We start from the raw sequence: 14,710 nt of genomic DNA, 5'->3' as shown, positions 1-14,710 counted from the left end.
CGCATGTCCAGAAGTTGAGCACAGCACTTAAAGAAAACAGCCCATGGAGACCTGTGCCGGGCAGCCGTGACATTAGTAGAGCGGTCCGCAGACCCCTAGACCTGGTAGTCGCTCCTGTTTTCATAGGAGACTTCAATTCTTTGGAACTTTAAAGAGCAAGAGGTAGTGCCACCATTAAGAGGGTTTAACTGTTTCAAATATTTCTTTTTTTAAATTTTTAAATTTTTTTATTTAAGAAAGGATTAATTAACAAAACCATAGGGTAGAAGGGGTACAACTCCACACAGTTCCCACCACCCAATCTCCATATATCCCATCCCCTCCCCTGATAGCTTTCCCATTCTCTATCCCTCTGGGAGCATGGGCCCAGGGTCATTGTGGGATGCAGAAGGTGGGAGGTTTGGCTTCTGTAATTGCTTCCCCACTGAACATGGGCGTTGACTGGTCGGTCCATACTCCCAGTCTGTCTCTCTCTTTCCCTAGTAGTGGTCCCTTACCCTTGAGTATTTCTTTCAAACATGGATTTTTTTTAAATTATGATCTAAAAATAACCTGATGTAGATTTTCTTTCTAAAGCCTCCACCTGAAATGTATTCAGTCTGTGTATTGAAAATTGGTGAGGGAGTTGGGCTGTAGGGCAGCGGGTTAAGTGCACATGGCAGGAAGTGCAAGGACTGGCATAAAGATCCTGGTTCAAGTCCCCGGCTCCCAACCTGCAGGGGGGTCACTTCACAGGTGGTGAAGCAGGTCTGCAGGTGTCTGTCTTTCTCTCCCCCTGTCTTCCCTTACTCTCTCCATTTCTCTCTGTCCTATCCAACAACAATGACATCAATAACAACAGCAATAACAACTACAACAACAAAACAACAAGATCAAAGGGGATAAATAAATAAATAAATATTAAAAAAGAAAGAAAAATAATTAATAAAAAAATTTAAAAAAAGAAAAGAAAATTAGTGAAACTTATATGGGGAATGTGTCTCCTGCTTCTGCACCTCCCCAGACAGAACAAAAAGGTGGACAAGTCAAGGTGTGAGACACATGAAGAACACCGTGCATAGGAGACAGCTCCTGTGAGAGTCTCAGAATGTTATCCATTTAAATATAGGGTATTTTTAAAGTCAGGTTAACTTGTTTATGTAGTTCTATCGTGGAAAGATTTTTTTAAATGTACCTATTGGGAGTTGGGCGGCAGCGCAGCAGGTTAAACGCACTTGGCGCAAAGCATAATGACCTGCGTAAGGATCCTGGTTCAAACCCCCAGCTCCCCACCTACAGGGGAGTCACTTCACAGGCAGTGAAGCAGGTCTGTAGGTGTCTGTCTTTCTCTCCCCCTCTCTGTCTTCCCCTCCTCTCTCCATTTCTCTCTGCCCTATCCAACTACAACAATAATAACTACAACAATAAAACAACAAGGGCAACAAAAGAGAAAATAAATAAATATTAAAAAACGTACCTGTCATTATTTCTCTAATAAAATAATAAATTGTGACTCAATAGCTAATAAAAGAATAAAGTCATTGTAAAGCTATGAGTAGTCCAGTGACTTATATATATTTTTTACACACATATAAAAACTGTTTGCTGAATTGCACTTTAAAATGAACTTTATTACAAAATGAACAGAGAGTATTGAATTTCAGCATTATTATTCTTAAAGATATTTTCTTTTTTTTAAAACAAATGAGAACTAAGAAACCCTGGTTAGCCTTCTAATATTTTGAATTCTTTGTATTTTGAATGATTTGTTCACTTACAATTTCTAAATTACACTAAAAACTGACAAAATATATAATTAAATGTGTCATATTTGTTTGAAGAAAGTTAGCACTTTTATAACCAGAGAAATATTAGCAGAGAAACTAGGAGGGACAAAATAAGTGAGAGGTCAAGTCTTTTATTGCAGTTGTCTTGCTAGGATGGGGATAGAGCTTAGTGGTTATGAAAAAAAAAATTAAATGTCTGCACTATGAAAGGTTCCAGGTTCAATCCTCAATACCATCATAAACCAGCACTGCACATTACTCTGATAAGGAAAAAAAATCCACTCGATATTCTGAAATTAGCTTTTGATTGCATTTTAATGGTGATGTGAAAACTTATGTTTTCTGAAAGAACACAAGAAAAAATACAAGCAAGAGGACACAGAGCTCACTATTTAAGTGCCTGTAATGCTTATTTGTAGCAGAAAGTCGTTATAAGGAACACAGTGAGGCACACTAATACACTCTCAAGTCATACATTGTCCGTCTCACAGGGAAAAAAAAAACATCTGGAAAGTAAGTTCTATTCCAGATGTTATTCGTACTCACGGCAGACACACTCATCTATTAGATTCTTGGAGATTTTCTAGAATTATACACATTTAAATAGTTTAAAACCTCAACTGAATTATCCAGTTGTGACATTTTTTGAGGGAGGGTGTCCGCATGACTCCTCCCAGGTCCTGATCCATGTGCTCTGGGAACACGACTTTGCGGATAAGTAAGATGGTGACACTGCTGGTGGAACCTTTTAAATACCGACAGCATTTGGAATTACTGACAATTGCCTTTTGTACTTACACAATGGAATTACTGTAAGAAATGCTACCTTGGGAATTTTAATAGAAAGGATTATGCCATTAAAATCTGCCTGAGATTCATCATGCATTATTAGGAAATTATTTCTGAATTACCAAGGGAAATTTGAAATGGGCCCTGTGGGGCTTCTCTAGAATCAATTTTGCTCTTCCTATTAAGATGGGAAGAGCACAAGGCTTGGGAAGAAGAGTTGACATCGTGGTTAAATAAATCATCACCAGGTAAGAAGTAGGATGCTTAACAACTGTTGGCTTTTTAAAGACTTGGAGACATCCATTGCATCACAAAAAATGTTCTGTGTCTAAAACTCACTATGTCTTAATTGCATCCACCCACCTATCAGGGACTGATAACTGAGATATGCATATTTCATTGCATTTTTAATAAAACCTTAATGTGCACGGTAAGCAGAGAGTCCACCACTACTTGAGTGCCCTGGTCTATGGAAACTCCAGCAGTTCTGAAGTGGATCAATACATTTTATGACTTTGTGCATCATTCTGTCATTTTACCATCCAGTTCTCAAAGGAAAATAACTACAATTAGTGTGCTCGACTGTGTTTTCAGTAAGGAACCAGATCCCTCTCAGGCATATCACTAAGACTGTCTGGAGTATCCGGTATGTCAATCTGGCACAGATTAAAATGAGGACAGTAGACTAGAGGACACATGGAATATTTATTATGGCCCTTTAAGTTTGTAAATTTTTCAGAAAATATTTACAAGTGATACAACAGGTCAGAGTTTATGATATAAGTGACAAGATCCCTTGTTGTGGACACTCCCATATGATGAATAAATCATACCCTACAATTAATTTTTTTCTTTTTAAATTTATTTTTATTTGTTTCAAAAAGGAGACATTGACTGACTAAACCATAGGATAAGAGGGGTACGACTCCACACAATTCGCACCACCAGAACTCCATATCCCACCCCCTCCCCTGACAGCTTTCCTAGTCACTATCCCTCTGGGAGTATGGACCCAGGGTCACTGTGGGATGCAGAAGGTGGAAGGTCTGGCTTCTGTCATTGCTTCCCTGATGAACATGGGTGTTGGCAGGTGGATCCACACTCCCAGCCTGTCTCTCTCTTTCCCTAGTGGGGCAGGGCTCTGGGGAAGCAGGGCTCCAGGACACACTGGTGGGGTCGTCTGTCCAGAAATGTCTGGTTGGCATCATGGTGGCATCTGGAACTTGGTGGCTGAAAAGAGTTAACATACAAAGCCAAAGAAATTGTTGAACAATCATGGACCTAAAGGCTGGAATAGTGCAGATGAAGAGTTGGGAGTGTCTTCCATTTTGTAGATAGCTGGTAGCATATTTTAGTTCTACTCCAAAGGGAGAATTAAACTTTTAAGGCTTCCAGTAACTCCCAGTAGAAGTCTTCTGGGTACTTTACTTCCTCATCTATAACTTGAAAACTGTGAATTGTCTCGTCGTATAGTCGTTGTTGTTGTTCCAGAACGAATTTCACAATAGTTGTGCAGAAGTCTTACATATGAAAGGTCCCAGTTTCATTTCCCAACACTACCAATCACCAGAGATGAGCAGTGCTCTGGTCCAAAATATCCAACAATAGCAAATTGCATTTCTGTATGCTTATGCATGGGAAAACACCTGAAATGTAGACCACAGGAGATCTTAATGAAAACAATGAAAGTCTCTTACCAGTTTCCACTTCATTTTTCAGCTTTAATAGAAAGGGCTTTTATTATTGTTATTGTTGTTGTTGTTGTTGCCACCAGAGACCATGCTTTACATTTCTTTTTGTTTCTATTTTATTTGATAGGACAGAAAGAAATGTAGAGGGAAAGAGACAGAGAGATGCCTTCAGACCTGTGTAACCACCTGTGAAGTGTTTCCCCTGCAGGTGGGGTGCAGAGGATTTGAACGTGGATCCTTGCACTTGTTAATGTGTGCACTCAACCAAGTGAGCCACCACCTGACCTCACAATATAAATTCACTGGTCAAAAGAAGCAGGTGAGTTGATACCTTACTAAGACTTTTCTTACAAGACTAAAATTAATTTTTTTATTGTTCAGAATTGGATTTTCTAGAATTCAGGATCAGACTGATGTAAGAATAGTTCACGCTCTAATGAGATTCTGAATATTTGCACTGGATACTTTGTGCACTGTAAAACCAGTTGCATTGCAAAGCACTTATCTGGAAATATAAAATATTTACGGTCCACATTTATCTGGCCTAGTTACTCATTGACTGTGTGTGTTCACATAGTTATGAATCTTCTTTGTCTTTCTTTTTTTAGTAAAATATATTGTACCATGACAAAAAATAACGAAACAATTATACGTCCAGTCACATTTTTTTTTTCCTTTGAGTACTGGGTACTAATTCTATGTCCTCACTTTATTCTTTGGTGTGACTTAAGTCACTTGAAAGACTATATCCAGTATTTTGTGCCAAACTCAGCTAGCTTACTCACTTGATGGACTTCATTATGGAGATGGACAAACGCTTATCATTGGAGTTGACTTTTCAAGAGATTAAATGTTAGACCACTTCTTACTTAGTTTTTTTTAATATTTACTTATTTCCCTATACTGCCCTTGTTTTTTACTGTTATAATTATTATTGATGCTGTTGTTGTTGGATAGGACAGAGAGAAACACAGAGAGGAGGGAAAGACAGAGAGGGGGAAAGAAAGACAGACACCTGCAGACCTGCTTCACTGCTTGTGAAGCGACTCCCCTGCAGGTTGGGAGCCGGGGGCTCAAACTGGGATCCTTATGCTGGTCCTTGTGCTTTGTGCCACCTGTGCTTAACCCGCTGTGCTACTATCTGGGCCCCCTAGTGACCACATTTTCTACGTGTGGGCCTTAGAATTGGGATTTTTCTCATTTCCTGAGATCAAGCCCATGCTGCACCTTTAAGGGGCACCTTTTCTAAATGAATCTGTTTTCTTTGCTGAAACCTGAGGTGTCCTGTGAATCCTTTCTCGTGGGGACTTAAGAACACCCCCAGGTAGGTGGTGACAGCTACCATCTTCATAAGATCAGGCACATTAAGTCGTATATTTCGAAGAAGGGTTTGCAGCAAATATTAAGTTGTACTTTTCTTTTTGTGGCCTCCAGGGTTATGGCTGGGGTTCGCTGCCTGCACTAGGAATCCACTGCTCCTGAAGGCTATTTTTCCCATTTTTGTTGCCCTTGTTGTTGCTCTTTTTGTAGTTGTTATTGTTATTGTTGTTGGATAGGACAGAGAGAAATGGAGAGAGGAGGGAAAGACAGAGGGGGGAGAGAAAGACAGACACCAGCAGACCTGCTTCACTGCTTGTGAAGCGACTCCCCTGCAGGTGGGGAGCCCGGGGCTCGAACCGGGATCCTTACAGCAGTCCTTGCACTTTACACCACCTGCACTACTGCCTGAATCCCCTTGCTTTTTAAAAGTGTTTTTAAGATCCTTAAAAACACCTTTTCCAAGTTGCAAGTGCTACCATGATGCCAACCTGACTTCTCTGGGCAGATGCCCTCACCAATGTGTCCTGGAGCCTCACTTCCCCAGAGCCCTGCCCCACTAGGGAAAAACAGAAACAGGCTGGGGGTGTAGATCCACCTGCCAACACCCATGTCCAGTGGAGAAGCAATGACAGAAGCCAGACCTCCCACCTTCTGCTCCCTATAAAAATGTTTGGTCCAGACTCCCAGAGGGATAAAGAATAGGGAAGCTTCCAATGGAGGGGATAAGGCAAGAAAGTCTGGTGGTGAGAATTGTACCCTTCTTATACCACAATCTTATCAAATATTATTAAATCATTAATAAAATAATTAAAAAATATCACAGGAGTGGGAATACCACCTAAACTAAAAACAAAACACAAAACAAACAAATCTCTCAAGGTTAAAAGAATAGGGCGCCATGTGCTTCATGCTGTTTGGAGTCCTGCCTCACCTCACCGCGCTGGAAGATACTCTAATCCACGGTGTCTTTACCTCTGTGTCTCTCTCTTTTCCTGTTTGAAAAATTCAGACTCATTTGAAAGAGTGATGAAGTCCCAGTTATGACCAAAACGTTACCCTCAAGGAAGGAGCAGAGAGTGCACCCTGAGAGGTCACGCTGCCCAGTGCATGAAGATGTTGGCTGGGGCCTCTGGCCCACAGGGCAGCAGTGCAGGCGATGAGCATTGTGAATTCTAGAGTGGTAGCCCTGTGTTATCTATCCTCTGTGTCTTTCTCTTCCCTTCTCTCTCTCTGGCTGTATTTGATATTAGAAAAGAAAAAAAAAAAAAAAAAAAAAGAAGCTGCTAGGAATGGTGCAGTCACACAGGTGCAATAAACCCTAACGGCAAGAAAGAATAGAAAAAAAAAAAAAAGAATTCACTCCTATAAATGCACTTTTATATCCTAAAACCTGTAGAATTATGGGTAGTTCTTTGAAGAAAGCAAAACAACCAGCAGGCACAGATGCACTGGCAGCGCCCACCAGGCTGGATTCTAGGTTATCCCTTGCGTTATAAGACAAGGCCATGCGAGCTCCTTTTGCTTAGAGACACCACTTCCCTCTTGACTCATTCAGAAGTGTTTCCTGGGGGGCTGGGTGGTAGCACAGCGGGTTAAGCGCACGTGGCGCAAAGCGCAAGGACCGGCATAAGGATCCCGGTTCCAGCCCCCAGCTCCCCACCTGCAGGGGAGTCGCTTCACAGGCGGTGAAGCAGGTCTGCAGGTGTCTGTCTTTCTCTCCCCCTCTCTGTCTTCACCTCCTCTCTCCATTTCTCTCTGTCCTATCCAACAGCAACAACTATGACAACAATAACTATAACAAGCACAACAAAATGGGAAACAAATGGCCTCCAGGAGCAGTGGATTCGTGGTGCAGGCACTGAGCACCAGTGATAACCCTGGAGGCAAAAAAAAAAAAAAGTGTTTCGTAAGGTCCTGAGGAAGGGAGGCCTCTAGAAAGCTTTCATGTCTAGTTTGATATTGTCCTCTTAAAGTAAGTTTTAAATCACTTTTTAACAACTGTTACACATGGTCATCTTAATATTTCTTTTTTTATCTTTAATTTACCTGTATTTACTGGATAGAGACAGCCAGAAATCGATGGGGAAGGGGGAGATAGAGAGGGAGAGAGACAGTGACACCTGCAGCCCTGCTTCACCACTCACAAAGCTTCCCTCCCCCCTGCAGGTTTGCCGGGGGCTCTAATGTGGGACCTTCTCTTCCTTTCTAAGTCACACCTACTATTTCTGAGTGTCCTTTTATTTTGTTTTATTTTATTTATTTTTCTCTTTTCTCTCCAGGTCCTAATGGAATTGGAGTTCAGAGTCCTCTGGTCATCTTCCCCTAACATTTATCCCTCTGAGAGTATGGATAAAAAAATCAAAGTATTAAATTCTTGAAAGACTTATCAAGTCTTTCTTCTTATCAAGAAATTTGACTTTTAATTAAAGTACATAGTCTATGTATTTGCATAAAGAATGCTGCTATCTTACATTTTTATTTACTGATCATCCTTTGAGAATCTAACTACAAAGAAGGAGAATACAAGAGAGGGTTCAATACTCAAATTGTATTTACATGGATAGGACAATAATTTGGAGATTTCATCCAGCAATTCTCAAGTTTTATCGCATGCATGAATGCTACAATAGTTAAGTCATCCTAACTGCCAATAGTGGGTGTTATCCTCAGAAATCTCTGTATGGAAAGACTAGCTAATGATTGCTGTGATTTTGAGTTCCTGGGCAGCAAAGGAAATTGGAGAAATGTTCTCTTAACTGATTAGGAGACTAGCAGTCAATGATCTCCTCTAACAAGGAAAAGACAAAGATGAGCCAACTGAGTAGGCACTTCTTATACCCAGACCCGCTCAAATAGACAGAGAAAGATTTAGTCCTCAAAGTCATGTTTATTAATCATTTTAAAGGAATGGGAGTTTTGCCGAGCATGAGGAAGGGGGGGGCGGTATTTCAGTTACAGAAAGGCAGATGGAGGGAGTGAAACTAAAAAGAACTGAAAGGGTTAGCCCTCCAGTTCACTGTGACCACTGAACCCTGGCCTTCTGGTCTTCACCAAACCCTTTTTATCTGCCTTGGAGGACCAAGCAAAGCAAAAAGGAGAAACTCACCATCCAACATGTTATTGCTTGGTGAGGTCACTTCTTCATTTCTTTCTGTTCTACTTCAGAATCTCAAGTCTCTGTTCAGAGCTGATTCTGCTGCCAACTCATCTGCCTTTCTGCATTCCCTTCGAGGCAATGTTTCCTTTCAGATGTTCATAATCATTTATGATTTTCAGCTAAATTTCATCACTTTAGCCGAAATATTTGATTTTAGAAAAACAGTATGGATAAGTATCTCAAAACTCATCAATACAATGCTATTTTTTCATATAAAATGGATTATAATGGACCTGTTTTAGTCTAGATCTCCATCCATTAACTTGTCCCCCTTCCTTAATGCCTTTCACTGATTAAAATAGGGATTAGACTCCTATTCTGAGAACAGTTTTTGTTATGGTCAAAAATCTTCATGAGTTGTAAAGCCACCAGAGCTGGAGATGTGTCTCTGCCTTCACTAATGTATACACAACCCCAGGTTAATCTATCTCTAGGCACGGACAAGTGTGTCATTAAAAACATGCAATCTGGAACCAGGCCATCTGGGTGGGCGTCTCTGCCACCATCGTGTCATCTTCGGGCATTAAGTTAATTTCTCTGTCTCAATACAAAGCGAGACCAGTTATCTCATTATGCCACATGGTGGAGCAGAGTGAGTCGTCTACCTCACAGATGCTGAGTATGGACTATTAGCTCAAAGACACATATACACAAAAGACTTTCAAACCTGGAGTTCTGAGATGCCAGGCTCAATACCTGACACCTCCCCCATAAGCCTGAGCAGAGTAAGACAAGCAAACAGCCTTGTACGTACCCTCCTGGTAGCCGCACTGACCTGCCACTTAGCAGCAGAAACACACCACGTTTTCCTAGACGGCTGAGTAGATAAAGAAGATGCACTGTGTCTGCATAAGCTGTCAAAGAAAGAAGCCTTTACCGGTACCATCAGGATGAAGGTAACTCCAGGGGGTCAAGTGAAGTTCAATAAATCCAGTGGCGGGGGGGGAAGAAACACTGAATGATTTTTGACCTTTATGTGAAGCGTAAAGAACCAAGTAGACAAATGGACAAAAGTAAATGGAAATAAGCCAGGGGACACGTCAGTAGAAGTGAGGTTGCCTCAGAGGATGAGTAGGGGCAGGGGCAAAACCAAAGGTGAACTGATTGATGGCGGCAGATATTTAAAGTGTTTTTAATTTAAAAAAAAAATGAAAGAAGCTTTACTCAGTACTGGGAGAAATATATGACTTTACAAACACTTTGCTTTCTGCATCTATCTCACCTAATAAACGCCTCCTCTTCCTGAATCATTCTGGAAACTGTCTGAGAAACTCTCTGGGTGTTACAGTCCTCTCTTATTCAACTTTACACTGTGCACCATGCAGGATTCTTCTATTTCTATTTCTTTATTGGGGGAATTAACAGTTTACAGTTGACAATGAAAGGCAGTGGTTGGCACATGTGTGACACTTTAGTTTCCCACATAGCACTTAACTCCCCTAGGTCCTCCTCTGCCATCGTGTTCCAGGACCTGAACACTCCTCCCCAGCCCAGAGTCCTTGACAGTACACCAACTCCGGTCCAAGGTCTGCTTAGTGTTTTCCCTTCTGTTCTTGAAGCTCTTCTTAAAAAAATATATATAGCATGGGGCTGAGTGGTGTCACCCTTGGTTGAGTGCACATGTCACATGCCAGTGGTGAAGCAGGGTTGCAGGTGTCTCTCTGCCTCTCTCTTCCTCTCTATCACCTCTTCCCTCTTAATTGTTGGATTCTATGCAATAAATGAATGAAGATAGTTTATATATGTATATATATATATATTCTAAAAAAATAACAATTCATTGAGTAACATCTATTTTGGCGTTACTCTTGACTGCACCCTGTCATTTCACGAACATCTCATAAAAACTGCAGCAAAGGTGGGCGCGAGGAATAACATCATTGCAAGACTGGCCAGCTCCTCATGGGGCGCGAGCGCTTCCACACTACGATCATCCTCTCTGGCATTATGCTATTCCACTGCAGAATACTGTGCCCCAGTATGGTTCTGTAGCCCCCATGACCACTTGGTCGATTCCAAATTATATTCCTCCATGAGGATAATTTCTGGAACCATCCATTCCACCCCGGTCCCATGGCTGCCAGTTCTCAGCAACATCGCCCCGCCAAATATTCGTCGGGATGTGGCATCATCTAAGTTCATTTCCCACGTCTACGCTCAACTGGACCTGCCAATATACGCGGATATCTTCGCCCACCCTGTCCAACGCTTGACGTCTCATCACCCAATCTGGTCCCCTACGCCTACACTGAACTTCTCTGTTCCAGTCTCTTGGAAACAGAGTTGGCAGTCAGCTGAGGTCAAGAACAAACACCTCATCACAGACCCCTGCAAGCGTCCACCCGGCTTTGACCTAGCACGTTATGATCGGGCCCTCCTCAATCGCTATCGAACAGGCCATGGCCAGTGCGCCGCTATGTTCCATCACTGGGGAGCCAGAGATGACCCGAACTGCCCCTGCGGCTCCAGACAGACTATGACCCACATAGTCAACGACTGCCACCTCTCCAGATTCAAAGGAGGTCTTGAAACTTGACATCAGGCTCAACCTGACGCTGTTGACTGGCTACGGAAGAAGGGCAAAAGAAGAAGAAGATGTGATAGAATAGAGAGAAACTGAGACTGGGAGAGAGAGAGAGAGAGACACCTACAGGTCTTTGCTTTTAGTAATGGGTGAGCTCAAAGGGGTGCTCCACTGCCCAACCCCTGGACTGTGACCAGTTATCTGTAGAATGCACATCAAGACGTTTCCTTTTAGTATCAAAAGTTTCAATTTATGAGTCAGCCAAACTAGATTAAATCCTGAAACTGCAGAACTTTGGGGAGTCTTTAGGTGTGTGTGTGTGTGTGTGTGTGTGTGTGTGTGAGAGAGAGAGAGAGAGAGAGAGAGAGAGAGAGAGAGAGAGATCATACAGCAGTGGAGAGCTGTGTAAGTCCTTGGCCAGATACAGCACCAGCTTACAGCCAGAGGACCAAGAACAGCCAGGGTAGGTCTGCTGCACCAGTCACGCTAGAGCCAAGCAGTGCTCTCGTCCTTTTCCTTCTTTGGTTTTTCTTCTATCATAGTAAACGAATAAATACGAAAAATAAAATGGGGTCTGGAAAAGAAGCCCTCCACTGGGCAGTGCTCTCCGCTGCTATGTGCATGGGCCTGTTTGAGTCCAGTCCCTGCCACGTGGAAGGAAGCTTCAGTTTCTTTTCCACTCTGTCTGTCTGCCTCATTCCTTGTATGGAAAGACAGCCCAGGCTAGTGAAGTCTTTACAACAACAACAACATGTAAAAAAAAATAAATAAATAAAAGAAAGAAATGTTCTCTATTTCTGTCAAGGTTTTTTTTGGTTATTCAGAACAAAATTTTAATATCTCTGGAACAAAAGCAACTTGTAATTATCTCAGTCATTTCATTAAATTATATCTCATTTCCTCAAAGACAAGGAATTTTGCTACTATTTTGTTTGTTTGTTTGTTTCTAGGACTTTACAACTCCAGAGAGACTTTTTCAAATAGAGAAACAGAGATAAAGAGACAGAAAGAGAGATGGGGAAATAACACATCACGGAAGCTTTCTCCAGTGTGGTGATTGGGACCAGGCTCAACCCGGGGTCTGTTCAAGGCAACGCCAGGCCATCATCCAGTCCACAGGGCAAGTCATAGGTCAAGGGCAAGATTTGCCAGCATGACGCCTCCCTTTGATCTCAGTGTTACGTGTCATGGTGACGCACTGATTTTCTTTCTTATCAATAAATTAAAAATCTCAACTATGGTAAAGTTGTACTTTTCATAAAATCTTTAATATCTCATTACCATAATCTCATTACCAGGAAACTTTTTCACTGGGATTGAGATCATTTTTTTTTTTTTTCCGGCAAGTTTATGGTACACTTAGTAAAGACACTAGCAAATTAATTCGAGATTTTTTTTTTTTAGTTACTAGTTATTTATATTATTAAATCTACCTTTAGGAAAGCAACAACAACAAAAGTTATGCAACAAGATGGCTGTGGCCTGGAATGTTCTAGATTGTGGTCCTCAAGTAATATTGTAAGAGATTCGGAAAGGGATTCAGAAGGTTTTTAGATCCTAACCAACTTTCTTTTTCTTTCCTTTTCTTTCCTTTCTGCCTCCTTATTGCTGGGGCTTGGTGCCTGAACTAGGAATCCACTGCTCCTGGAGGCCATTTTTCCCATTTTGTTGCCCTTGTAGTAATTATTTTTATTTATTTATTTATTTATTTATTTATTTATTTATTTATTTATTTTGCCTCCAGGGTTATTGCTGGGACTCACTGCCTACACCACAAATCCACTGTTCCTGGAGACCATTTTTTTCCCCTTTTGTTGCCCTTATTTTTTTAAATCATTGTTATGGTTATTATTATTGTTGTTGTTGTCATTGGGTAGGACCAAGAGAAATCAAGATAGGAGGGGAGACAGAGAGGGAGAGAAAGACAGACACCTTCAGACTTGCTTCACATCCTGTGAAGTGACTCCCCTACAGGTGGGGAGCCGGGGACTCGAACCGGGATTCTTACGCCTGTTCTTGTGCTCTGTGCCATGTGCGCTTAACCCGCTGCGCTACCACCTGACTCCCAATTCTTAGGTTTCCTTGACTTACATTGGAAACATGGCTCCCTGCAAAACTGATTACGTCCTGATCACGTCAGCTTCAGAAGGAGCAGTGACTCTACAGGGAAAAGCAGGACACCAATTCCTACCACCAGATAGAAAATAACTTTTAAAAAGATAAAGAAATTTCGCTTGGCATATTCTATTCAAGACTATTTCAGTTGGTATTTTAAAAGGCTTGATCAATTAAGTTTAGATCCACTAAATTTATGTGATGCTTCCTATGCATACGAGAGCAGTAGCAATTTAAATGTTCTACGAAGATAGAAAATATCTTTTCTTTCCTTGTATGATTTCTGTGATAATAATAATGTAGTCTCTCATACTTAAAACTGTCATTTTTTTTTAATTTCAGAAAGTATTTCTGTATGCATTGAAGGACCATAATTTGTATCTAAATTTTTCAGCTAAGTATTTTTTGAAAGAAGACAAAGGCCGTGATTGAGCCAATAAATATTATATGATGTGTAGCTTGTAATTGCTCTGAATTTATTTACCTCCAGGGAAATCATTACAGACTACTGATGAGGTTATCATTTTTTGCCTGGCTCCACTGAGTGTGATATGAGATAAAAGCCAATGACATGGTCAAGTACACATTCCTACATAGGCAAGACATATGGGTAATTAGGCCCTGACCCAATAACTAAAATAACTCTATGTTTTGCTTAAGTTGATTTCCCAAGCTGCTTAGTTCATGTGGTAAGTATAAGAACCTGATGGGTTTGTTTCTTTATTTTTCATTAACAAAAATATTTAAATTCATCTTCAAGTTATATTTCTATCATCTTTATAACTAGTACACAAGTCTGTGTGAAGTCTACATTCTACAAGCTCACAATTATAATTTTACTGTAATTTTCAGTAAGAAGAAATATGTAGCTTTAGTTTATTTTCATAATTAAAAACTGACATATTTTCTAAATTACTATTCACTTAGTTTTGAACTAAAAAACAGTAACAATAGTACACACACACACACACACACACACACACACACACACACCAAAATTCTTCCTTCAAAAATTAGTGTTCCATTTCTTTCATAAACTGTGCCTGAAAAATATATGAAAGCCAACTGATGAATGTGTAGAAAGTACTTCAGTTAGTGCAGTCGCAGTATTAGCTTACAGTTTAAACTCTGAAAGTTCCTGGTTGTATTGCTTGTGCCTGGAGCAATCAATCGGTACAGCACCAGGGGATGGTCTTGGAAACCCTGGCACGTGGGCAGGTAAGGACCACCAGGGCACAGTGTGGAGGCAGACCACTCCTGGAGGTGGGAAGACTGTTACAGAAAATATGAGAAACTGCACCCAGGTGATAACTGTCTTGTAAAGTATTACTTCCACGTAGTAAATCAG

Source organism: Erinaceus europaeus, chromosome 4, assembly GCF_950295315.1.
Source record: "Erinaceus europaeus chromosome 4, mEriEur2.1, whole genome shotgun sequence".
NCBI lineage: Eukaryota > Metazoa > Chordata > Mammalia > Eulipotyphla > Erinaceidae > Erinaceus > Erinaceus europaeus.
This window is presented reverse-complemented; position numbering follows the sequence as displayed.